The sequence below is a fragment of the Anomaloglossus baeobatrachus genome, chromosome 8 (assembly GCF_048569485.1).
Source record: "Anomaloglossus baeobatrachus isolate aAnoBae1 chromosome 8, aAnoBae1.hap1, whole genome shotgun sequence".
In the NCBI taxonomy this organism is placed as follows: domain Eukaryota; kingdom Metazoa; phylum Chordata; class Amphibia; order Anura; family Aromobatidae; genus Anomaloglossus; species Anomaloglossus baeobatrachus.
In genome coordinates, this window is record NC_134360.1 from 64,482,232 (window position 1) to 64,509,816 (window position 27,585).

The 27,585-nt window shown below is 45.3% G+C and overlaps 1 protein-coding gene across 4 annotated transcripts in view; it reads right to left on the reverse strand.

The window, feature by feature from the left end:
* Positions 1–16,375, reverse strand: part of CHL1 (cell adhesion molecule L1 like) — a 221,904-nt gene extending 205,529 nt beyond the window's left edge. For 2 of the 4 annotated variants that reach the window (XM_075321751.1, XM_075321746.1), the window contains exon 1: positions 15,900–16,251. The gene's annotated coding sequence lies outside the window, so the exon portion shown is untranslated. The other 2 variants (XM_075321747.1, XM_075321748.1) reach the window with 2 other exon arrangements.
* Between the last annotated feature and the right edge of the window lie 11,210 nt (positions 16,376–27,585).

A 27,585-nucleotide genomic window follows, 5' to 3' on the forward strand; every position in this document is an offset into this window, starting at 1 on the left:
TCAGCTCTTTCCACAGATTCTCGATTGGATTCAGGTCTGGACTGTGACTTAGTCATTCTAACACCTGGATACGTTTATTTGTGAACCATTCCATTGTAGAATTTGCTTTATGTTATGGATCATTGTCTTGTTGGAAGACAAATCTCCGTCCCAGTCTCAGGTCTTTTGCAGACTCCAACAGATTTTCTTCAAGAATGGTCCTGTATTTGGCTCCATCTATCTTCCCATCAATTTTAACCATCTTCCCTGTCCCTGCTAAAGAAAAGCAGGGCCAAACCATGATGCTGCCACCACCATGTTTGACAGTGGGGATGGTGTGTTCAGGGTGATGAGCTGTGTTGCTTTTACGCCAAACATATAATTTGGCATTGTGCCCAAAAAGTTCAATTTTGGTTTCATCTGACCAGAGCACCTTCTTCCACATGTTTGGTGTCTCCCAGGTGGCTTGTGGCAAACTTCAAATGACACCTTTTATGGATATCTTTGAAAAATGTCTTTCTCCTTGCCACTCTTCCATAAAGGCAGATTTGTGCAGTGGACGACTGATTGTTGTCCTATGGACAGACTATCCCACCTCAGATGTAGATCTCTGCAGTTCATCCAAAGTGATCATGGGGCACTTGGCTGCATCTCTGATCAGTCTTCTCCTTGTTTGAGATGAAAGTTTGGATGGACGTCCGGGTCTTGGTAGATTTGCAGTGGTATGATACTCCTTCCATTTGAATATGATCGCTTGCACAGTGCTTCTTGGGATGTTTAAAGTTTTGGAAATCTTTTTGTAACCAAATCCAGCTTTAAACGTCTCCACAACAGTATCACGGACCTGCCTGTTGTGTTCCTTGGTCTTCATGATGCTCTCTGTGCTTTAAACAGAACACTGAGACTATCACAGAGCAGGTGCATTTATTGGGAGACTTGATTACACACAGGTGGCTTATGTTTATCATCAGGCATTTAGGACAACATTGGATCATTCAGAGATCCTCAATGAACTTCTGGAGTGAGTTTGCTGCACTGAAAATAAAGGAGCCGAATAATATTGCACGCCCCAATTTTCAGTTCATTCTTTTTTACAAAAGTTTAAAATAAGCAATAAATTGCGTTCAACTTCACAATTGTGTCCCACTTGTTGTTGATTCTTCACCATAACATTAAATTTTCTATCTTTATGTTTGAAGCCTGCAATTTGGGAAAAGGTTGAAAAATTCAAAGGGGCCGAATACTTTCGCAAGGCACTGTATCTGCAAACACATGAGAACACTTGTCAGCTTATTGTCAGTTGTTCCTTCTAACAAAAAAAAAGTGTGTTCCAAGTCATATAGGTATAGATGGATGAAGTGCGAAAACAAAAATATTCTACCCAAATAGATGGTTAGAATTAGTCCTTAACCCTTTCATTTTTTATTTATCTCTTTTTTCTTTTAATTTTTTTCTTCTTACAAAAGCCATCTTTTATTTCTGTCAAAATATATCCATTTGAGGGCTTGTTTTATGCAAGACATGTTGAAGCTTTGAATGAAACCGTCAAATAAATGTACTGAAAAATGAAGAAAAATTTCCAACTGTGAAATGGTGAAAAAAACCTGAGTTCCACTATTTCTTATTCTTTTGTTTTTTTTATACAGTGTTCATTGTACAGTCAAAATCCCCTGAAAATATAAGTCTCCAGGTCAGTACCATTACCATTATATATATATATATATATATATATATATATATATATATATATATATATATATATATATATATATATATATCTAATATATAAAGCTGAATGTGCGTATGTACAGTGCTGGCCAAAAGTATTTGCACCCCTGCAATTCTGTCAGATAATACTCAGTTTTTTCTTGAAAATGATTGCAATCACAAATTCTTTGGTATTATTATCTTCATCTAATTTGTCTTCAATGATAAAAAAGAAAAAAAATTGTCATAAAGCCAAATTGGATATAATTAAACACCAAACATAAAAAAGGGGGTGGACAAAAGTATTGGCACTGTTTGAAAAATCATGTGATGCTTCTCTAATTTGTGTAATTAACAGCCCCTGTAACTTACCTGTGGCACCTAACAGGTGTTGGCAATAACTAAATCACACTTGCAGCCAGTTGACATGGATTAAAGTTGACTCAGCCTCTGTCCTGTGTCCTTGTGTGTACTACATTGAGCATGGAGAAAAGAAAGAAGACCAAAGAACTGTCTGACGACTTGAGAATACAAATTGTGAGGAAGCATGAGCAATCTCAAGGCTACAAGTCCATCTCCAAAGACCTGAAAGTTCCTGTGTCTACAGTGCGCAGTGTCATCAAGACGTGTAAAGCCCATGGCACTGTGGCTAACCTCCCTAGATGTGGAAGGAAAAGAAAAATTGACGAGAGATTTCAACGCAAGATTGTGCGGATGGTGGATAAAGAACCTCGACTAACATCCAAACAAGTTCAAGCTGCCCTGCAGTCCGAGGGTACAATAGTGTCAACCCGTACTATCCGTCGGCGTCTGAATGGAAAGGGACTGTGTGGTAGGATACCCAGGAAGACCCCACTTCTTACCACGAGACATAAAAAAGCCAGGCTGGAGTTTGCCAAAACGTACCCGAGAAAGCCTTAAACATTTTGGAAGAATGTTCTCTGGTCAGATGAGACAAAAGTAGAGCTTTTTCTGAAAAGCCATCAAGATAGAGTTTACAGGGGAAAAAAAAGAGGCATTCAAAGAAAAGAACACGGTCCCTACAGTCAAACATGGCGGTGGTTCCCTGATGTTTTGGGGCTGCTTTGCTGCCTCTGGCACTGGACTGCTTGACCGTATGCATGGCATTATGAAGTCTGAAGACTACCAACAAATTTTGCAGCATAATGTAGGGCCCAGTGTGAGAAAGCTGTGTCTCCCTCAGAGGTCATGGGTCTTCCAGCAGGACAATGACCCAAAACACACTTCAAAAAGCACTAGAAAATGGTTTGAAAGAAAGCCCTGGAGACTACTAAAGTGGCCAGCAATGAGTCCAGACCTGAACCCCAAAGAACACTTGTGGAGAGATCTCAAAATGGCAGTTTGGAGAAGGCACCCTTCAAATCTCAGGGACCTGGAGCAGTTTGCCAAAGAAGAATGGTCTAAAATTCCAGCAGAGCATTGTAAGAAACTCATTGATGGTTACCGGAAGCGGTTGTTCGCAGTTATTTTGGCTAAAGGTTGTGCAACCAAGTATTAGGCTAAGGGTGCCAATACTTTTGTCTGGCCCATTTTTGGAGTTTTGTGTGAAATGATCAATGATGTGATTTTTGTTTCATTCTTTTTTTGTGTTTTTTCATTGCAAGCAAAATAAATGAAGATAATAATATCAAAGAATTTGTGATTGCAATCATTTTCAAGAAAAAACTGAGTATTATCTCACAGAATTGCAGGGGTGCCAATACTTTTGGCCAGCACTGTATGCCTGTGTTATGTCCGGGATTGGCATCTGCACCGTAGCAGCTACAGCCACAAAATTTTGTATACTCACATGTCTGGACCCCGAGAGTGTGATAGGCTATGTTGTGAGGCGAAATTTTAACCCCGCGCGTTCCAATTTACCAATCAATTTTGCCCCTATCTACATAATGGGGAAAAAGTGAAACGAAAAGTGTATCCGCACCGTCTCATTTACAATCCTGAAATTTTGCACAGACACCTCATGTGACCCAGGGAACATCATAGACTATGTTTTGACAGGAAAATGTAACCCAGTGCTTTACAGTTACTCTCCAAAAAACATGCCTCCATTAAAGTAAATGGAGCCTGGAACTACAGGTTATTAGTAGGAGCTGTGAGTGGTTACTATAGGAACAAAAGACATTCATAGTATAAGAAGCTTATATGTGAGGTAATAAGATGTCGGTGGGGAGACGGATAGAGAGAGACAGACAGAGAGACAGACAGACAGGGAAAGAGACAGAGAGATAGAGACATACCTGGAAAGAGACTGACCTGGAAAGAGACTGACCTGGAAAGAGACTGACCTGGAAAGAGACTGACCTGGAAAGAGACAGACAGACATGCAGACAGGGCCAGAGACAGGCAGATAGGGAAGGAGGAGACAGCCAGAGAGACAGACAAAGATAGATCGGGAAAGACACAGACCTTGATAGACTGGGAAAGAGGCAGAGAAATAGAGACAGACAGGGAAATAGACAGACAGAGACAGGCAGACAGGGAAGGAGGAAACAGCCAGAGAGACAGACAAAGATAGATGGGGAAAGACACAGACCTTGATAGAGACAGACTGGGAAAGAGACAAAGAAATAGAGACAGACAGGGAAAGAGACAGACAGAGAAAGGCAGACAGGAAAAGAGACAGACAGAGACAGGCAAACAGGGAGAGACAGACAGGAAAAGACACAGACAAAGAGACGAGGAGACAGACGGGGAAAAAGACAGACCTGGGAAAGATAACGGAGAATAATAGAAGAAGGGTCTTAATTACGCGCCAAAGACTCAATGGATCCAGGAAGAGATCAATGCTTCTTTAATAACATACACAAGTCTATGCGTTTCTGGAGACACAGCTCCCTTCATCAGGACATTGGGATTGTTCTCTTGCCAATGTCCTGATGAAGGGAGCTGTGTCTCCAGAAACGCGTAGACTTGTGCATGTTATTAAAGAAGCATTAATCTCTTCCTGGATCCATTGAGTCCTTGGCGCGGAATTAAGACCCTTCTTCTATTACTCTCTGTTAGCAACCAACTTTGGGACTGCTGCCTGGACCTGGATCTCATATATGCCTGCATAGTGGTTGTGACTGGCACAACCATTATAGGTGTGTTTTTATTACATATCTTCCTCCCCTTTTGGGGTAAGACCCTATTGCGGTTTTCTTTCCACAGTTTCTCATAGACCTGGGAAAGAGACAGACCTAGAAAGAGACAGATGGGGAAAGAAACAGAGAGATAGAGACAGACAAAAAAAAAGACAGACAGAGACAGGCAGACCTGGAAAGAGACAGACCTGGAAAGAGACAGACGGAGCACATTACTTGGCCAATTTAGTTAAATCTGTGTAGAATATCTGGGGTGTTGAAATATATGTTGTAAAATGCTTCTATTAGCTTAGTTTTTGCCTTTTAATAATTACATTTTTATCTATTTGTTTTGTGGTTTTTGTGTGCAGAATACATTTTTGTTAATACATTATATTTTGTTAACAACAGTTATTAACCAGGGCGAAGCCGGGTAGTACAGCTACATATATACTGTACATATATATATATATATATATATATATATATATATATATATATATATATATATAGTGGCTAAAGAAGATTCAGAACATTGTAGAAAAAAGTCTTTGTGCTGCCATAACATTTTTATTGGACTTGTATGATGGCTGACTTTTTGGGCGCTAAACTATTGTTTTACTGATTCTATTTTATGGTGCATAGAATATTTTATAGCTATTTCTTGCTTTTTTGTTTTGGAGAGAAGTGTAACTACCGAAAATAGGCAATTCTGGTATTTTTTTGTCTTTTTCATTTTAAATATATTGTTTAAATAATTTTATATTTTGATAGCTCATACTTTTATGTTTTTTTAAATATGTTTAGCATATACTGTATATATGTTGTGGTAGATCAACTCAGTGGCAGTTTGAGGTAGTTACAGGTATGCTTCTCGCTTTTTTCTTTCTACTGGTCTATTGGACTTCATAAACCAACCCAACAAAGTGAAATAAAACAAGAAAAGCCTTCTGGCACAGAGAAAATAAAAGAGCATAAACATCGTCCATATAATTGTGGGTTCCGCTCTCTAAGCTCAGGGTTCCAGTCTTTTTAGAACAAAAGCCCAGCTTTGGAGGTCTGCTTCCATACACACAACTCAGAGTGACTGCAGAAGGTTTAGGCTATGTGCCCACGGGACAATGTACCCGCAGATTTTGCCATAGGTTTTTCCACAGGTTTACCGCAGCTGCTCCCTGGAATCTGCAGCTATCCATTGCTGTGGTATTTCTGCGGAGTTGTTACGGTAAACCTGCAGAAATAGTGCCGATTTCGTGCAGAATTCATGCAAAATTCCCGCCCTGTATCTCCATAGTGGAGGAGCGGGAATTCCGCAGATATTTCCGCATGAATAATTGACATGCAGTTACGTGCGGCTGCACAAACCGCACCATTGATATAGCACTCCCCAAATCCCATAGGGTAACATGGAGAGTGTCTGTACTTGTTAGAACCTGCGGATTTATCTGGAAAATCCAGATAAATCTGCAGGTTTTCCGCAGCACAATCCACGGGTACGTTGTCCTGTGGGCACATGGCCTAACTGTTACCTCTTAGACCACACTCTGGTGTACAGACAGTGTCAGACTGGGGAGGCAGGGGCCCACTGGTAAGATTGACTCTGACAGACCACTGATAAACTACATGCAAATGTTACATTCACAAATTTAACTATGCTTCTATATAATAATAATATACTGAGTAGTTTGTAAAATAAATGATGAGAGGCTTCCTTTATCTGCACATAATGAAACAGGTGTATTATGCTAACTACTGATCATGTTTGGGGGGTAAGTGACATACTACTACAAACCGGCCCACCGGAGAATTCTCCTGTTCTCCTGTGGGCCAGTCCGAGCTTGCATCCCACCCATCTCTTTAACCATTCACAAAAACTTGGCCCTGTTAAAAGTCGTTTAACTTTCTCGGTACCTAGTTTACTGGGGCTTAAATCTGAGTTCACTTCACTGAGGCTAACAATCTCAGTGATACATGCCTCCTCTCTTGTATGTAACCAGTGACCACCTTATAATATGTATTATCTTTTTTCTTAAATATGTTTATTTTATAAACTACTTTTCTGGAACAGGTAAAAAGAATTGAGGTGGGTGGAATTTAAACTGTTATGTATTTTCAGAAGACCTCCGACTTCCATAGTAAATCATAGGCTTCCTGGGGTAGCTGTCACAGTCTGTCTGTATAAAGAGACTTGTGACAGAGTCATTTCTCTAAGATTCTCTATATTAAACCATGTGTTGGACTATTTTAGAGGTGTAGTCTACTGCACTCACCGGCCTTCGAACTAGCCAGGGTGATTGGAGGGACAGATATGGACTAGGCATGTGACAGCGATGAGGGGTAGGACTCATAGAGGGACGTTAGGGGAGCTCATGGTTCAAAAACAGGTTAGTGTTAGGAGGTGTCCCGACCCTCGATCTCTATCATCAAGGCAGTCTCTCCTTTTCCATCCCGGTTGTACCTCTGTGTTACGCTATGCGCCAGATATCCCCTTCTTCGAGAGTGACAGTAACAAGCAAAAGGAAGGCAGCTCAGTGATACACATCATAGTCAGCATCATTGTGATGCAAACATTTCTGTCTGAGTTTCTGTTACATTTCTGTCTGTAAGTACAGGTAGGCACTGTGAACCAAACCTATTAAAAGTTTTTTCTATTGGTGTTAAGTGTGGCACTAGTGTGAAGACAGTCTGCTTATAGTATATCAATTGAAATCTGAAGTTCAGAGGTGTGAATTTTAGCATTAAAAGGCACCTGTCATCTCGCTATACCCTGTAGGGATTTACTCAATATGGCAGCACTTGAGGTAGGCACATGCACCACCAAGTTGCTTGATGCAAAACAGGAAAGTTTATTATCTAATATATAAAGCTGAATGTGTGTGTGTGTGTGTGTGTGTGTGTGTATGTGTGAATGTCCGGGATTGGCATCTGCACCGTCGCAGCTACAGCCACAAAATTTTGCACACTCACACGTCTGGACCCCGAGAGCGTCATAGGCTATGTTTTGAGGGGAAATTTTAACCCCACACTTTACAGTTATTCACCAAAAAACCTGCCTCCATTAAAGCGAATGGAGCTGGGAGCCACAGTGCAGCCAGAACTTCAGAAGAATGCGCAGCCACGCCCTTATATGGAATGTTGGCGTGTCACAATGCAGCCAGGGAAAGAGACAGACACAGACAGGGAAAGAGGCAGACACAGACAGGGTAAGAAACAGACATAGACAGGGTAAGAGACAGACACAAAGAGACAGACACAGACAAAAGACAGACTGACAGGGAAAGAGACAGACACAGACAAAGAGACAGAGACAGACACAGGGAAACAGACAGACAGGGAAAGAAAGGGAAAGAGACAGACAGGGTAAGAGACAGACAAAGACAGGTAAAGAGACAGACAAAGAAACAGACACAGGGAAAGAGGGAAAAGAGACAGACAGGGAAAGAGAGGGAAAGAGACAGACAGGGAAAGTGACAGAGATAGATAGACAGACAGGGAAAGAGATAGATAGACAGACAGGGAAAGAAATTGAGACAGACGGAGAAAAAGACAGAGACAGTCAGAGACAGACAGGGAAAGAGACAGACAAAGAGATAGAGCGAGAGACAGAGAGATATATACAGAGGGGGAGACAGACAGAGAATGGCAGAGAAACAGAGAGACAGTTACTATCCCGGGTGTTAATACATTCTATTTATACATTCTATCCCAGGAATGTTAATACATTCTATTTTGTTAACTATAGTTATTAACCCGGGCAAAGCCGGGTAGTACAGCTAGTAGGGCATAAACCTTCAGCAAACAGAAAAAAACAACCTTCTCTTGACATACAAGTAGAAAATACAGAAAACAGTCTATATAGCAGATATGGATTTGTGGCACCCCTGAGGCTTCAGTCGTCACAGGGTATTGCATGTGACTTAAGGTGCAGTACTCATCCCGGGTAAGGAAGAGGTTAACCACTGGTGTTCATCACTTACACAACACACAGCTTAGCAGACAGCCGCTGTAACTGGGCTAGAGGTGGTCACCATAGCAACGGGACTTCCCCAGTGAGTCATCAGGAAGGTGGGGGCCGCATGAGTGAAGTAAAGGGTGCTTTACACGCTGCGACATCGCTAATGATATATCGTAGGGGTCACGTCGTTAGTGACGCACATCCGGCGCCGTTAGTGACATCGCAGCGCGTGACACCAATGAGCGACGATCAACGAGCGCAAAAACGTTAAAAATCGTTGCTTGTTGACACGTCGTTCATTTCCATAATATCGTTGCTGCTGCAGGTACGATGTACGTCGTTCCTGCGGCAGCACACATCACTATGTTTGACACCGCAGGAACGACGAACATCTCCTTATCTGCGTCCACCGGTAATGCGGAAGGAAGGAGGTGGGCGGGATGTTACGTCCCGCTCATCTCCGCCCCTCCGCTTATATTGGACGCCTGCCGTGTGACGTCGCTGTGACGCCGCACGAACCGCCCCCTTAGAAAGGAGGCGCATCGCCGGCCACAGCGACATCGTAGGGAAGGTAAATTCGTGTGATGGGTGTAAGCGATGTTGTGCGCCACGGGCAGCGATTTGCCTGTGTCGCCCAACCGACGGGTGCGGGTATGCTCGCTAGCGATATCGGTACCGATATCGCAGCGTGTAAAGTACCCTTTAGAGAACACGCAGACTTTTACCTCAGAATAGTCTGGGAATTGGAACAAGACGGTCACTGAGGAGAGTGCTTTGGATCTTCCTCAGAAAGACCAGCCAAGGAGAGTGCTTTAGAGCTTCCTTGGAGGGAGGAGAACAAGAGTACCATAACATCCAGGGACTCACTAAGGAGAATACTTCAGAGCTTCCTTAGTTAGGACTGGACAGACTGGAAGAAGCAGGAGTTTACCTAGTGAGCTGGAGAGACAGAGGAGCAACACGGTAGCCAAGGGGTGAGCCTAACAGCCCCTTCGGGACCAGCGCAGTCAGGGTGCAGACCCCTAGGCCAGGCTGGCGTACGCTCCACGTTGTGCCATCAGAATCTGCAGGGAAGGGGGATTCCATGTCCCATTGCCCACTACAAAGGTCCTGGGCACAGTAGCAGATAGAGTCAGGAGTCAAGACCACGGTCGGCTCCACGTCTGATTCGCGCTGCCTGCGGATGCCACGGGGATCCACACTACAGAGCTTAAGGAAGGACGGTCTCACACTCCACAACACCGGTGGAGGCCTCTGAATCATCTGGGATTGGCTGGAGCCCAGCATGACGGAAACCAGCACTTCAAGGGTGACAACCTGACAGTGAGTAAAAAGAACTTTGTCCACAGTCCTGGTGTCATCCAGTCATTGCTGGCGCCGTTGCCCCACGCTCCGGTGCCAATGGCCGCTACAACCCCAACTATCGTCCTCCCTGGGGGCATAGCTCTGCCTGTGGGGAGCAGGACTATCTGAGCTGCGTCATCATCCGCCCCAGAGGAGAGCAACATCTTGCAGCCGCAGCTGATCATTGGCCGCATACCATGGGTGGTGCTGCAAAGCAAACCCCAATCATCCCCCTATACCGGTCACCGTGCACCCTTTTATTGACACAGACGGGGCCACGGAGCCAGGTCAGGCCATTCACAGCAACCCCAATTACCACTGGCACAGTGATGAGTAGTCCTGAGGCCCTGTGGGTTCATCAGATTCACAGAGCAGGCTCGCTCCGTACAGAGAAATGTCCAGCAGATAAGTCTCCAGCTCTTACTACAGGAACACCAGTGTCAGGGTTTCTCTCAACTGTAGTTGTAGCTCCACACCAAGGCCCAGTAGGCTTCACATTCGCTGGCTTCTTCCCCAGCCCCAAGACAGGTCAGGCCCAGATCCGTTTACTGTCCAACATTAAACTAACTTTTTCCTTTGGTCAGCACCAGATTGCTTCCGATCCCAAGCTGACTCTTGCAGACTCCTCTCAGACATACTCTATTCTGGCTGCCACATGCAGCTCCCTCACAGAGACACTCTACCTGAAACTTCATTCAGAAAGACCCTTTGTCGCCAGTCCACCCCACAGAGAACACTCCCTCTCTGTGAGCCGTGCCTCAGGTGAACACATGCCTGGTTATATACAAAACATTTCAGTTGCATTTCCAATCAATACGTGGAAGCCAAGAATTTCTCTCTCACCATCCCCACTATGCTACGTAATCCTTACCACACTGGCTTCACTACAACCCCTAAAACTAAAACTAAACATTATTGTATTTTCAAGACAATAATCTATTCTCTGAGTTTTAAGGGAAACGGTCAGATTTGTATCTACATATATAGTGTTAATCTGCACGTAAATAGCATTACAGTGCTGCTTCACCGCCTTACTGAAAGTGTGGCTGATGGGAGAAAATTAACTTATTTCCTCCCAGTGACCTCCGGCTATCAGACTTGGGGGTGGAACAGGAAGAAGCTACAGTCATCGCTCACTATACTGTAAGCACGTCCCAACACTTTTATTGAAAGCTGACTTTGCAGTGCATCTGTGAACAGCGAGCTATCAATCAAAGTGCTGGGGTGTTCTTACAGCCACCGCTTACAGTATGGTTTCACTTATAGCTAAGGCTTATGTTATGGTATGGCAGCTAACTTGCCTTTTTTGCAGCTCTTAAAAAGTATGAAGGCATTCTGGTATATTGCGAAGTCAACTGCTGTATGCTGCAATGCTTCTATTGAACATGGCGCTATTTGTATATTGAATCCAACTAAAAAGACATTATCCTGTGTATAATACCGGATGCATACAAAGGTACCAGAGGGTATTATAATACATATGGTCTTAGGGAAGGACAGTGAAGTGACTTAAGCCTGCTGTACACGTTACGATTAAGCATACGATATTATATGCGATGTGACCCGCCCCCATCGTATGTACGGCACGTTCAATTTGTTGAACGTGTTGCACAAACGATTATTTGCTGTCACACGTACTTACCCTTCCATACGACCTCGATGTGGGCGGCGAACGTCCACTTCCTGGAGTGGGATGGACGTTCGGCGTCACATCGACGTCACGCGGCAGCCGGCCAATAGAAGCGGAGGGGCGGAGATGAGCGGGACGTAAACATCCCACCCACCTCCTTCCTTTCGCATTGCCGGCGGGAGCCGCGGGACGCAGGTAAGATCTGTTCATCGTTCCCGGGGTGTCACACACTGCGATGTGTGCTACCTCGGGAACATTGAACAACCTCACGTTCAATTTTTAGCAATTGAACGACGTGCATGCGATGAACGTTTTAACATTCAATCGCAATCGCACGTAGCTGTCACACGTTACAATATAACTTACGATGCCGGATGTGCATCACTTACGACGTGACCCCACCGACACATCGTAAGATATATTGTAGCGTGTAAAGCTTGCTTAAGTCACTGTCGTTTCAAAAAAACCTCAATCCTTAGTAAGTGCTTTAGGTTATCTCAGTGCTGGATTCACAACTACACTGCTCGGTACTGTTTTATAATGCCCTCCATGCTGCTGCTGCTGTTGGGTATATGCTACATAGACACAGCAAACCAAGAATCCTTATGTCTCTATGTACTGAGAATGGGAAACATTATAGCAGCTGGTATCAACTCAGTAGCTCAGAGACAATTGCAAATAAGTGAGTCTGCAGAGGGAAAACTAGTGAAAATGTAGTATACAATGATATAATAGCCAGAACAGTGTTTTTCATCATGTATACAAACATGGCCACTTACTCTAAAAGTTGCCTGAAATAAAAGGTATGCCTTAAGCACATATTTTTTTTAATAGTTTAATGAAAGTTGGATTTACATGTTATTCTTGTCCAGTTTTCATGCAACTTTTGTGAAACATTTACCCCATGACTGTCATCTTAATATTTTGATAGAGTTAAATTAAAGGGACCATTGAATGCTAAGATATTGATGTCCTATCCTATAGGACAAGTCATTCAGATTGGATTGGTTAGTGTCTGACACTCATATAGTATAGTAGGGGGGCTGCACCACACCATGTACATGTAACCTGTTTTATAGATCGTTGAATATTATAAGCTGCCGTCTATTGTCAACTCAATTTTAGATTAGATGTTAGATAAGAGAGTTAAGGTAGTGGAAGGGAGTGGCAGATGGCGGGAAAGAGAACAGGAGGGAAGGCTGGAGAGGGGACCAGTAGAGAATAGCGTTGAAGTGTGAGAAGACGTGGCCATAGTGTATTGGCCAGTAAGGGAACCCTGAGGTTCGGAGCCTACGGCTCATCCTGACGGGCTAAGAGAGTCATCCGGCTAGGAAGCCGTCGGTGCCCAGAATCTGAAGAAACTGAACTGAGTTAGGGGAAAGGAGACACAGACCTTGAAGCTTGAGGACGAGATCCAAGATAGCGGAGGGGGAACAGGTCGAGGTGCAGTACCCCACACATAGAGGAAGGAAGGAAAAGAAGGTCATGTCTGTAATAACGGTGTGAAGAAAAAAGTGAACTATTCTGGTTGGCTAAGCAAACCCTGATGTTGTGCGAGCTACTGACTCTCCATGACGGCGACTGCCAGAGGGGTGATGGACACCAGCCTGAAGAAGCCAGTAAGTGTCATGCACCGCACCCGAAGTCACATCTGCAGACAGAGTTTCCTTGACGAAGGAATGTGTCACGCGTGCTGCCCGGGATCGGCACCTTCCTTCAATATCCCCCCTTCCAATCAGCAGTTACCAGGTCACCCAGTTACCTGAAATCCACTGTTTATAGAGCTGGAACAGCACAGCTCCATCTTTTTTTTCACTAGACAGTAAAAGAATCTATGCTGTTCCAGCTCTATAAACTGTGAATCTCTGGCTGCTGGACCTGGTGACAGTTGATCGGTGGGGTAATTTCCCATTTATGTAATATTGATGCGTATTGATGACTTATGCAAAAAATAGATAAGATAGATCACTATATCATTCCTGTACAACGCTATTACCATTAAAACATTAAATATTGACTGCTAGAGCAGTGGAAAATTTACCAGGAGAGTTATTTTTTTCATATTCCCTACTTTGAGTAAAATCCTAGATAAACCCTTTAAACAGAATCTGTCTGCAAGCTTTTGCTATGTAAACCGAAGCCAGCATGCTGCAAGGTTTAACACAGAAAGTTCAGACATGCCTGTTTTGTCACAGTCTGATTTGTTGTTTATTTGCTATATTTGTTTAAGCAGCAGGACCCTTATCATTACAGGACTAGAAACTCATGTGCAAGGCAGTCCAACACGCCCCCTGCTGTGACTGACACCTCACTGTCAATATATAATCTGTATAGATAGCCTGGTGTGGGCGGAGGTAGCTTTTTGGACTTTGCTACATGACTAAAATAAAAAAAAAATCTAAAATTATATAGAACTAGTATATTCCACAGCATTTTTACATACATCAGGACACTGTCCTTATTGGGGCTCACAATCTAAATGCCCTAGCTGTATGGGGTACTTTGCACGCTGCGACTTCGCAAGCCGATGCTGCGATGCCGAGCGCGATAGTCCCCGCCCCCGTCGCAGCTGCGATATCCTTGTGATAGCTGCCGTAGCGAACATTATCGCTACGGCAGCTTCACATGGACTCGCCTGTCCTGGGACGTCGCTCTGGCCGGCGACCCGCCTCCTTATTAAGGGGGCGGGTAGTGCGGCGTCACAGCGACGTCACACGGCAGGCGGCCAATAGGAGCGGAGGGGCGGAGATGAGCGGGATGTAAACATCCCACCCACCTCCTTCCTTCCGCATATCCTACAGAAGCCGCGGTGATGCCCGTAGGAGATGTTCCTCGCTCCTGCGACTTCACACACAGCGATGTGTGCTGCCGCAGTAGCGAGGAACAACATCAAACCGTCGCGTCAGCGTAATTATGGATTATGCCGACGCTGCACCGATGATACGATTATACGGTTTTGCGCACCTTTACACACTACGATGTCACATGCGATGCCGGAAGTACGTCATTTTCAATTTGATCCCACCGACATCGCACCTGCAATGTCGTAGTGTGCAAAGCCCGCCTAAGTCTTTGGAGTGTGGGAAGAAACTGGAGTACCCAGAGAAAACCCACGCAAACTCCTTGCAGATGTTCTTGGTGGGATTCAAACCCAGGACCCCAGCGCTGCAAGACAGCAGTGCTAACCATTGAGCCACCATGCCACGCACTAAATCTCCCATCACACACAGAGATAAATCTTTGGCAGATCTATAGTTGCAGTGAAATCATGGACATATTGTTCCATTTGGACACAGCAACAAACCTGGCACTGATTGTCCACAATTTCACTGCAACCACAGATCTGCCGCAGATTTATCTCTGTGTGTGACAGGGCCTTAAAAGTTCTGATTGTCTCAGAATGGCTACAGCAAGTAATCTAAGTGATACATCGTTGGAATCAGAATCTCTTTGCCTACATCATGCTGCTCACAGATGAGCAAGCAAAAACCTGCTGACAGATTCCCTTTAAAGCTTCAATTAAACAGACAGAAATTAGTGTAAAAGTATTTGAAATGCTGCAAAACTTTTGTGCAACTTTAAATTGTGTAAATTTGTAACTTTTGGCATTTTCACACCAACACCCCTAATTTTTTTGTGTTGTAAATTAAGACAGTTTGGTACTCCAGAACATTTTTTTTGGGTGGAGTACAGTGGCTGTAAAATTTACAAAATGTATTAACTTGTTCATGTCACTATAAACTATCTCTTCACAGTGTACTGTGGATCAAGGCAGGTGTACAAAAAGCCGGATTTGATGAATCGGCTCCAAAGTGTCCATCGCAGGAGCTCTTAGAATTATTCATGGACTCCTCTGTGGTCGCCACTAGGAATTTTACTACCGTAGTACAATGTGTGTGAGTATCTGATGAATACAGGTAAATGCTATTTGATGTAACACAAGATTGTATGTAATCCTGCCCTGAAATTACAGATACGGTATAATCCGGAGAGATGAAAAAACAAATCTACGAATTCGGAACATCATTCTTGTCTCTAGTCTGCTCCCCGCATGAATGACTTGCACGTAAAGTATATATGTATAGTATATATAAGACCATAAAATACCCAAATCTAAATGCTAAAAAAAGGAGCAGCCGTGCAATAAAAACCAAACAATTGATTAATCAATGTCGTACGACTTGTACGAGGCTTCACCCACCTGCCCCAGGTTCTGTAGATGGACAACGCTCCCTGTACCACCGTCTCATCTTCAGAGACACATGTTGCTGATTCTTCCCTGTCTGCAGCTCGTCTGTTATTGATTCCTCAACACTCCCTCCGTAAGACGTCTTATTCTGCAAGGAATTCTGGAACTTGTAGTTCTCGTCGCAGCTTGATTACAAGTTATCGATCTTCAATAAGTTTTAGAAGTTGTCCATATTGTAGATATGCACCTACTGATCAGTCATGCCTTTTATATACAGAGCGTTACCCTATAAACCCCCTATCAAGGTGTTTTATATCATCCCTATAAATTAGCCGGAGTTGCGGTATAAGTAATCCCCAGCTGTTGCGGTATTATTTACTCACCTCTCCAGCATCGGGAGCCCCGGCTCATCTCAAGGTCCTTATGTTTAAGAAAGCCCCCGAAACAAATCCCCCTGAAGTGGAGCGCAGTACAACCTCATCCCACCCCAATCCTCCTCCTAACCCCCCTACCGTCCTGTTTTCTAAATCAATCAGACTCTACACAAAGCGCCGGAGAAGATCGTGACCAGAATTCAGATGTCTCTGGGCACAGACAGGAGTCATAGCAACTGCAGCAACACTGCGACTATGTGGGGAAGAGAAGACCCCCTCTACAAACAACCTGGGGAGGGGGGGTGTGAGAAAGAGAAAACAGCAGCATTATTCACAAAAGTCACAGTAAAAGGGAATTAAAGATGGATAAATACGGGGGACAGGGACAGAGGGGACACAGGAGAGCGCATCAGGTGAGAAGAAGGCCGGAGAGGGTTAATAAAGCGCTAGGCCTCGGGGTGTACAACAGTCACTTTAAGCATAATTTACACTTATTCCCTCATAAATATTTCATTGGTTTCTGGATAAAATTAAATAAATTTAGAACTCAATCCTAATTAGCATATAATATATCATATATATATACTGTATATATATATATATATATATATATATATATATATATGATGTGTGATGGCCAAGGCGAATTTAAACACTATAAAATCTTTTTACTTCAGATCTGATGCCGTTTTTCTCTCATTATTAAATGTTTAAAACTATATTAAAACTTTGGGTCCGATTCATCGTTTTACATTTTTTAATCAATTTTTTTTCCTGTCTTATGGTATTCACTGCTTCTTTCTACATCGAAATGGCACGTGCAATTCAAAATAAAAAATGGCGTTTCATTATTTTTTCGTTTTGCAACTTTTTGAGACAAAAAAAAGTTGCATCTTCAGTTAAAATGTTGCAAAAATTGAGCCAATATTTTAGGCATAGATAAAAGCAATCTAAAATGGATGGGAAGGTGAAGAGGGTGATGGGGTTTAGGAGTGGAGTACGTGTGTAGAAGTGGTTGAGTCCCTACGGAGTTTTATGCTATATGTTGTCTGCCTGTACTGCGAAAAGTGTTTTATACAAAATATATTATATACTAGTACTCGGCGTTCCCCGGGATAGAAACTGAGTGTCTCTCTGTCTCTCTCTGTCTGTCTCACTCCCTGTCTGCCTGTCTCTCTCTGTCTTTCTTGGTCTCGGTCTCTCTGTCTGCCTGTTTCCATCTGTCTGCCTGTCTCTCTCTGTCTCTCTGTCTTTCTTTCTGTCTCTCTCTCAATCCGTCTCTATGTCTCTGTGTTTCTTGGTCTCGGTCTCTCTGTCTGCCTGTTTCTATCTGTCTGCCTGTCTCTCTCTGTCTCTCTCTTTGTCTCTCTCTGTCTGACACTCTCTCTGTCTTTTTTTTTCTCTGTCTCTTTTTTCCTCTATCTCTGTCTGTTTTTCTGTCTTTCTCTCTATCTCCCTCCCTGTCTGCATCTCTCTCTATCAGTCTCTGTCTCTCTCTCTCTGTTTCTCTATCTGTCTCTCTCTCTCTCCCTCTATCTGTCTCTCTCTCTGTCTCTCCCTCTGTCCGTTTCTCTCTCTGTCTTTCTCCCTGTCTGCCTGTCTCTCTCTGTCTTTCTTTCTGACTCTCTCTCAATCCGTCTCTCTGTCTCTGTATTTCTGTCTCTCTTGGTCTCGGTCTCTCTGTCTGCCTGTCTCTCTCTGTCTCTTTTTTTTCTCTGTCTCTTTGTCTCTCTATCTCTGTCTGTTTTTCTGTCTTTCTAATGTAAGGGGTGGACGGACCCCTTACAAAGAGGCACAGTTTCCCCCTGAAGATACCCCCGCTGGGGTAGATAAAGCCGTTTATGTTTTACTTATTTTTACTGTATTTTTACTGTATAGATGGGTTCCCCTAGTGGCCGGGTGGGACGGCTGTCCCCATAGAAACAGTGCAGGAGAAAGGAGGAGCCGGCAGCAAAAGGGGGAGGGAGAGGAAAAGTTTGTCGCCAGAAGTTACTACTGGACCGATAGCTGAGCCGGAAAAGGAGACGCCGGCGGTATTGGCAATTCGTCAAAGTATGGTGACACACCCGGTGGTCGTCGTCAGAAGTCCACAGCCGTCCCGTCCAGCTACTCCGTCACCTCCGCCGGGAACCGAGGGACCAAAGCCGGAGCCAGAAGAATCGGAGACACCGGTTAACTATGAGCCGTTCCGGAGGCTGCGCCGCTTGCCAGGTCAGTCACTCTCCGATTATGTGAAGGCCCAGCGGGCCGAATGGCTACGAGCTTATCACCCCGTGTGAATCTCAGTGACCGGAGAAGGGGGACATATCTGTGTTAAGAACCGGTAGTGTTGAAGAACCGGTGAAGCTTTATAGGTTGTAACCATGTTTAAGTGACCGAGCCCGGAAGGAGCCTGATGCCGGACTGGGCAGGGACTCCCTCTGTGATGTTAAGGAAGACTTTATTGTTTGTGCTCCTGCCTTCAAAGACCGGGAGTGCTGTGAGAGACTCCGGGCAGAAGATCAGCAAAGACCGGGAGCGCCTGTTACGGCCTCCGGACAAATCTACTGCAAAGACCGGGATCTCCCTTGGAGGGACTCCGGGCGCCGGACGTATGCGCCCATTGATTGTGTTTTTATATGAAAGTTTTAAGGTGTTGGGAAATTTGTATTGCTGCTAAGATCGTGTTTTGCAGGTGCGGGCCTTGCCGGGAGGTTAAGGCAAAAAGAGGGGAGGAATGTAAGGGGTGGACGGACCCCTTACAAAGAGGCACAGTTTCCCCCTGAAGATACCCCCGCTGGGGTAGATAAAGCCGTTTATGTTTTACTGTATTTTTACTGTATTTCTACTGTATAGATGGGTTCCCCTAGTGGCCGGGTGGGACGGCTGTCCCCATAGAAACAGTGCAGGAGAAAGGAGGAGCCGGCAGCAAAAGGGGGAGGGAGAGGAAAAGTTTGGAGTTTGAGTCAGTCGAGTCCGGGACGGGGGAGAAGGAACAGCAGGGGCAGAGTGTGGGAGCTAGGTGGACAGCTAACGAAGGAAAGGAGAAAGAGAAAGTGACCTCTAAGGTGAAACAGAGTTGGGTGGGTCAAGTCTGCGGTAGCCGGAGTGGGAGCCAGGTGAAGTGGAGTAGCCGGGCACATCCCCACTAGAGGAGACGATAAGAAGAGTTTTCCCCCAGCCGAAATTGTGGATCGACGCTATTAGATTGTTGTCTCTGTTATGAAGATACGTGCAATAAATATGCATTCTGATTCAACTGATCTCCGTCTGCAAAGTCTTCCTGCGTCTGACAGCGCTCTCTGTACCACCACACTCTGCCCCACCGAGCAATCCCCTATCCCAATAGTGACGGCGGAGCCGGGGGTTAGCCTGATAGAAAAAGGGGCCACGACTACAACCCCCGAGGCACCCCCGGCACCCCGTTACACTATCTCCCTCCCTGTCTGCATCTCTCTCTATCAGTCTCTGTTTCTCTCTCTCCCTCTCTCTGTCTCTCCCTCTGTCCGTTTCTCTCTCTGTCTGCCTCTCTCTCTCAGTTTCTCTCTCACTACTTCTCTGTCTCGCTCTGTTTCTCTCTATCTCTCTGTCTGTCACTGTCTGCCTCTTTGTCTATCTCTCTCTGTGTCTGTCTCCCTCTATCTGTTTCTCTGTCTCACTTTCTGTCTCTGCATCTTTCTGTATTTCTCTCTCTCTCTGTCCGTCACTTCACCGAAATCATATTACCTCACACATAAGCTTTTTATAGTGAGAATGTCCTTCGTTGCCTCAAGCAACCAATCACAGCTCCTATTAATGACCTGTAGCCCCCAGCTCTATTGACTTTATTGTAAGCAGGTTATTTGGCGAATAACTGTAAAGCGCGGGGTAAAAGTTCCCCCTCAAAACATAGTCTATAACATTCCCTGAGTCAAACGAGATGGCTGTGCAAAACATTGTGATTGTAAATGTGACGGTGCGGATTCCTTTAGCGGACACACACCACACACACACACACACACACACACACACACATGCACACATACATACATACACACATATACATATGTGCCGCCCCCGTGTCAGCAGCTGGGCTGCTCGGATCCGGATCCGCGGTGGCTCTAGGGATCTCCGGACCCGGGGGTCGGAGTCGCACGGCCACTCGGAATAAAAGGGGGCAATATTTACAAGGGAGGATGTGGAAAGTTCGTGACGCCACCCGTGGTATGTGATAAGGTGGAGTACCACCTCTGCAGTTGGGAGTACCCGGTGGAGATGGTGGGGGCAGCCTGGTGTTTAACCCCTACACGGGTAGGAGGAATGCCTCAGGACTTGATCAGGGCGACGGGGAGGCGCCGTTGGGACGGTAAGGGTCACTTATGTACTCACTCAGTCCAATAACGCTGACACTGACAACTGTGGTAAACCAAAGTTCTTGACACCGCTACCACTTGGAGGGAGCACTCCTGGATCCCGTGCCCGTTGGTGTTGCCTGTTAGCCTGTGACCTTGACCTTGGCATCTTTTCTTCTGACTGGTCCCTTTAGCATAAAACTAGTCGTGTCCTGCTCACCAGTGTGGCTAACTGGGTGAGCTTGCTCTTAGAGTTCACGCTTGTGATTTTCTGGACTATGTAGTGGGAACGTCCTATCCCCCTCGTTGCGCTAGTACCCCGATTTTGCAGCGGGTGGAGAATGGATCTTGAAGGCTCCGTCCTGGTCGGGTGAATTGCCAGGAAGCCTGAAGCTACTTCCTGACCTAGGATCCACGTACCCCATTGTGCCCTGGCCCCTGCCCGATGAAGGCACAAGGCCACCGGCTGTAATCCTCGACAGTCCGTGCCCCTTGTCATGATCCCCTGCGACCAGGGTCCAGCTCCTACCAGGCCCAGACCAACGTCTGCCACCTAGTAGTATCAAGGAGCCCAGCTCCTGACCTCTCCTCTCGAGAGTCACTACTCAACTGGACTGCTCCTGACACTCCTGGCCTCCCCTTAACCAACCCCCCAAGTGGGCGACGATATTCCCTTCAGGCTGTCCACTGGTGTGTTTGGTGGGTGTGGTTCAGAGTGTTTCTAGGATTTTGATTAGCTTGTTCTTGGCAACACCAAAGGTCAGGGACCCGTAACCAAGGAGGATGTGGATACTGTGCAGAAGAGCAGGTTTAACAATACCCTGTGATGACCTGATGGGCCAGGGCGTCACACATACATTCAGCTTTATATATTAGATGGTGGTGATTGTTATAAGTGTGTGTTAACATGTAAATGCTGCTAGCCGAGTGTAGGTTTCCGATGAAGCAGATACGGGACTGTTTGCAGCGGGTGCTACATAGCGGGATGGCTGGAGCAGAGGTAGATTAGATATCAGCTAGGATGGGGTTAAAGGGAACCTGTCACCAGAATTTGGCCTTCTAAACATAAACTAGCACCATAAGCAGCGCCTGTGCTGCATTCTTTGAAGGTGTACGTTACCCTCTAATCCCCAGTGTAGACTCCACAAATACTTTTATAAAATCTCCCGCCACGTATATAAATTGTCCAGTCGGGTCCGATGAGCGTCCTAATCTGCGCCTCCTGTCCTTCCTTTCGCTATCCTCCTGTGCTGATTGACGTATCCACATCCTCATCCACATTTCTGTGCAGGCGCACCTATGTTTTCGGTTTTGCCCGCAATAGGGCAGAGCGAAGTGTGCCTGCGCAAGCTGGAAATATTTCTGCGCAGGCGCAAGATTTTGCCCGGTTATGTGGATGGCGCCTGAGACGTCATCCACGTCAATTAGCACAAGAGGATGGTGAAAGGAGGAACAGGAGGTGCAATTTAGGATGAACATCGGGCCAGACAATTTACATACATGGCAGGAGATTTTATAAAAAGGCATTTGAGGGGTCTACAGGGTGGGTCAGGGGGTAACGTGCACTTTTATAGAATGCAGCACAGGCACTGCTTAAAGTGCTAGTTTTAGTTTAGAAAACTAAAATCTGGGGACAGGTTCCCTTTAAGTTGAGGTAGAGGAGGAGTGATAGAAGGCAAGAAGGATGGCTAGTAGTGCGGGCCTCGTGGGGTGCCAGTTCTGGATAGGGTTCCAGTAAGAGAAGACATGGCCATGGTGCCAGGGCCAGCCAGAGAGCCCTAAAGTAAGAGGTCAGGAGCCTATAGCTCACCTCGGCAGGCTTTGAGAATCTTGCGACTAGAGAACCGTTGGGTCAAGAATCAGATGAAGGTGTGACGAAGAGGGGGAATGGAGAGACAGAACGAGCAGTTTTAGAATGAGGTCAAAGATGGACAGGTCAAGAAAGAATACCCCAGAAAACGTAGAATCAGAACTGTGAGGAGTGAGGCCATGTCTGTCATAACGATATGAAGAATAAACTGAACAAATTTGGTTACAAAGTGAATTCTGGTGTTGCGTATGTTACTATTTCTTCTACAACGAGGACCTGCAGCGGGGTGATGGACACCAGCCTGAAGAAACCAAACTCTGGTGTTGCGTGAGCTGCTGACTGTCCATGACAGCGACTGCCGGAAGGTTGATGGACACCAGCCTGAAGAAGCCAGTAAGTGTCATGCACACCACTTGAAGTCACACCCGTACACAGTCTCCTTAGTGAAGTAGCACAGCACCCGTAAGGCCCGGTGTCCATGCCTTCCTTCACATATGCAACAAATTGTGCGAATTTAGGAAACTTGACAAATAATTATTTATATTCATTATAATGAATTGTCTGAAAACATCTGTTAAACCTAAACTCCACACACAGTGGCGAACTAAAAACAAACAAAAACAAGCAAAGAAACAAACACACAAAAAAAGACTTTTAAAAAAGGTGAAACAAAAAAAGATGCAAAACGCTAAAAACCTGACAAAAATACATAAGCAAGGATGGTTGACCTCAGGGAGATCAACATCCAACATCGCGGAGACACCATCATGTATTTCTCAACGCAGTGATTCTAGAGCAATGCCCCCTGGGAAATATTCAAAACAAGAAAGCCTGCAGAGACACCATCACATGTTTCTCAACGCTGGCAGGAAACTAGCCAGGTCTTTCACTGGGAAGGAACAACCACGGGAAGGGCAGTCTCCAGTCAAGGAGACCACCTATGCCAAACATGGTATCCATCCACATACAGCTATTTTGGGGTATTTGTCCCTCATCAGTGTGGAGTAGGAAACTGGCTAGTGGGAGCAATGCCTAGTAGACGACTACATAAGCAATGATGGTTGACCTTAGGGAGATCAACATCCAACACCGCGGAGACACCATCACGTGCTTCTCAACGCAGTGATTCTAGAGCAATGCCCCCTGGGAAATATTCAAAACAAGAAAGCCTGCGGAGACACCATCACATGTTTCTCAACGCTGGCAGGAAACTAGCCAGGTCTTTTACCGGGAAGGAACAACCATGGGAAGGGCCGTCTCCAGTCAAGGAGACCACCTATGCCAAACATGGTATCCATCCACAGACAGCTGTTTCGGGGTATTTGCCCCTCATCAGTGTGGAGTAGGAAACTGGCTAGTGGGAGCAATGCCTAGTAGAAGACTACATAAGCATGGATGGTTGACCTTAGGGAGATCAACATCCAACACCGCGGAGACACCATCACGTGTTTCTCAACGCAGTGATTCTACAGCAATGCTCCCTGGGAAATATTCAAAACAAGAAAGCCTGCGGAGACACCATAACATGTTTCTCAACGCTGGCAGGAAACTAGTCAGGTCGTTCACCGGGAAGGAAAAACCACGGAAAGGGCAGTCTCCAGTCAAGGAGACCACCTATGTCAAACTAGTTAGTTTCCTGTTAGGCTAGTTTCCTGCCAGTGTTGAGAAACATGTGATGGTGTCTCCGCATGCTTTCTTGTTTTGAATCTAAATTGTGGGCTGAGTAAGCACAATTCTGTTCCCAGTCTAACATTGTGCTACCCATACCACATCCAGGTATAATGAGGTGTTTGAGTTTTAAATTATAAATTTGCGATGTCACGGAGCAGTAAGGAGGCGTCGCCAGGTATGTCCGCCCTTGCCTGACAGAGACCATATAGTGTAAACACACACCCAGCACACAGCGCAGACCACATATAGTGAACACAGCTCAAGAAACACAACAACAGATACCAATATACAGCACACAACAAGGAAGAGACAGTGCACAGGGGTGAAAGAGGTCAAATGACACAAAACATACAATACACAAATGCAGAGGGATGACAAACAACAGATATATTGGAAAGCACAAACAGTGTGACACATGTCCACTACTCCTGTCAGCACTACTAAGCATATACAGATGTTCATTTCACCGTATTCACGATGCGATAGCATCGCGCCTATTTCTAGTCTAATATATAAAGCTATGTGTGTGTATGTGGGTATGTCCCTTAAAGGAATCCGCACCGTCACGTTTACAATGACGACATTTTGTACAGCTGACTCATTTGACTCAGGGAACGTCATAGACTATGTTTTGAGGGGAAATTTAACCCTGCGCTTTACAGTTATTCAACAAGAAAAGGATTACATTAAAGTCAATTGAGCTGGGAGCTACAGGTCACTAATAGGAGCTGTGATTGGTTGCTATAGGCAACAAAGGACAGTCTTAGTATAAGAAGCTTATGTGTGAGGTAATATGATTTTGGTAGAGAGACAGACACCGAGAGAGGCAGGGATAGAGACAAAGAGAGAGAGACAGAAAGAAACAGAGAGAGAGAGAGAGAGAGACAGAGAGACAGAGAGAGACAGACAGAGAAAGAGAAAGACAGTCAGAGACAGACAGAGAGAGTCAGATAGTGAAAAAGACAGACAGAGAGAGAGAGACAAAGTGGGAGAGTGAGAGAGAAGGAGAGTGGGAGAGGGACATTGAGTTACTATCCCGGGCAACGCCGGGTGCTACCGCTAGTAGCAAATAAACTACAGATTGACCTTGACAAGACAGGCATCCCTGAATTCTTTGTTTTAACCCTTGTCCATGCTGGCTTCAGCTTACATAGCAAAAACCTGCTGACAGATTCCCTTTCTTGCCGCAGACGATTTCCGCTTTTTCGGGAGGGGGGGGTCCTCCCTTTCTTCCAAGAGCCATAGCTTTTTTCATTTTTCAGTCCACATAGCCATATGAAGCCTTGTGTTTGTGAGACGAATTGTAATTTTGAATGACCTCATTCATTTTATCATGTGATGCGTTGGAAAGCAGAAAAAAATCCAAGCGTGTTAAAATTGCAAAAAAATGTGCAATACCACAATTGTTTTTTTTAATTTACCATGTTCACTATACAGTAAAACTGACTTGCCAATTTCATTCTCAAAATCAGTACAATTATGCAGATAGCCGACATGTATAGTTTTTTGTTTAATTGAAGTGTTATAAAAACAGAGCAATGCTACAGTACTTCCGTGTATAGTGAAAATCACAGTCTCCTATGAACACTGACTAAATGCTGGCTTTCACAGGAGAATCGTCATGACAAGCATGGAGGTCTTTAGAGAATGATGCGCTCCCTGCTGGCGTGCAGTAAGTGCCACTGTCAGAGATTGACCCGGCATTTAATGTAACTGTGTGTCATATGTCATGAAGGGGTTAAAGGACTTGTCTGGGACTTATACATTGATGACCCATCCTTAGAATAGTTTGTCAATAATTGAAAGGTGTAGGTGCAATACCCAGCAACCCAGGTGATCAGTTGTCCTGGGGCCAGTGGTGTCTGAAAGTGCTAAGTTTTGAAACTGCACAGCGCAGCTCCATCAATGGTATTGTGGCCACCGCTGGCCGCTGCCACTATATTGTTGCTTACAAGCACTTGTGAATGAATGGGTGAACCTAAAGCAACTCAGTAAATAACTGAATGAACATTTAAAGGAACAGAGCGGAGTTGCCCAGTTGTCACGGGTGTGTCACAGGTGATAGACAGTCCTGTGGTGTCCGGCTATAGTAGGTTCTATTATTAATGCTTGGTGTATTTGATATCCTATGTATGTCCTCTGCTTGGTTTTCATCCCTTTCTCTTTAGAACCCTGCGGAGTTCCTCATTCTTTCAGCTGTTTTTTATCAGCATTTCCCTTGGTATCTTTATATACCCTTATTTCCCCTTAGGCTGGGTTCACACATAGCGACAGCGACGTCGCTGTTACGTCACCATTTTCTGTGACGTAACAGCGACCTTGTAAGTCGCTGTTATGATCGCTGCTTAGCTGTCAAACACAGCGACGCAGCAGCGATCATAATGTCGCTACATGTGCAGAGAGCAGGGAGCCGCGCACACTGCTTAGCGCTGGCTCCTGCTCTCCTAGCTACAGTACACATCGGGTTAATTACACGATGTGTACTGCAGCTACATGTGCAGAGAGCAGAAAGCCGCGCACACTGCTTAGCGCTGGCTCCCTGCACTCCTAGCTACAGTACACATCGGGTTAATTAACCCGATGTGTACTGCAGCTACATGTGCAGAGAGCAGGGAGCCGGCACTGGCAGCGTGAGAGCGCCGGAGGCTGGTAACGAAGGTAAATATCGGGTAACCACCTTGGTTACCCGATGTTTACCCTGGTTACAGCTTACCGCAGCTGCCAGATGCTGGCTCCTGCTCCATGCTCGCTTCATTTCGTCGCTCTCTCGCTGTCACACACAGCGATCTGTGCATCACAGCGGGAGAGCGACAATAAAAAACGAACCAGGGCTGTGCGTAACGAGCAGCGATCTCACAGCAGGGGCCAGATCGCTGCTCAGTGTCACACACAGCGAGATTGCTAATGAGGTCACTGCTGCATCACAAAAACCGTGACTCAGCAGCGATCTCAGCAGCGATCTCGCTGTGTGTGAAGCACCCCTTACTCTGTGCTGGTGATAGATCTAATACCCTTTACAAGTCTTTTGTGCAAGCAGTCAGCTTGTATACATCTGGAGAAACTTTGTTGTTGTTGCAGTTCCTGTCCCTGAGTTATTTTGAGATAAGTTTTTTGTTTTCTTTCCCCATGTTTGTTATCCCTGTGTCTTCTTTAGCGCTTAGTGGGGTTGATGAGATGCTCATCCCATCTGCTCCCTACCAAGGGTCTACTTCAGGGTCAGCCAGGGTCAGGTATCCAGCTCGGCATGTAGGTGCGGAACCTGTCTAGGGTGGTGAGTGAATCAGGGGCCAGTGGTAGGCCTGGTCGGAGGTCAACATCACCCCCTTCCCTAGACACAGGATTTCCCTTTCACAATTTGCTTTGTACTTCCCAATACATGTGATGCAGGTGCTGATTAGCATAGTGGATAATAATCATCAACGCTCTTCTGACTCCATGGCTGCAAAGTCCAAACCTCCTCTGGCATTAACATCAGCACAAACACTGTGCACAAGGAGCTTCAGGGCATGGATGTCCATGGCAGCTGCATGCAA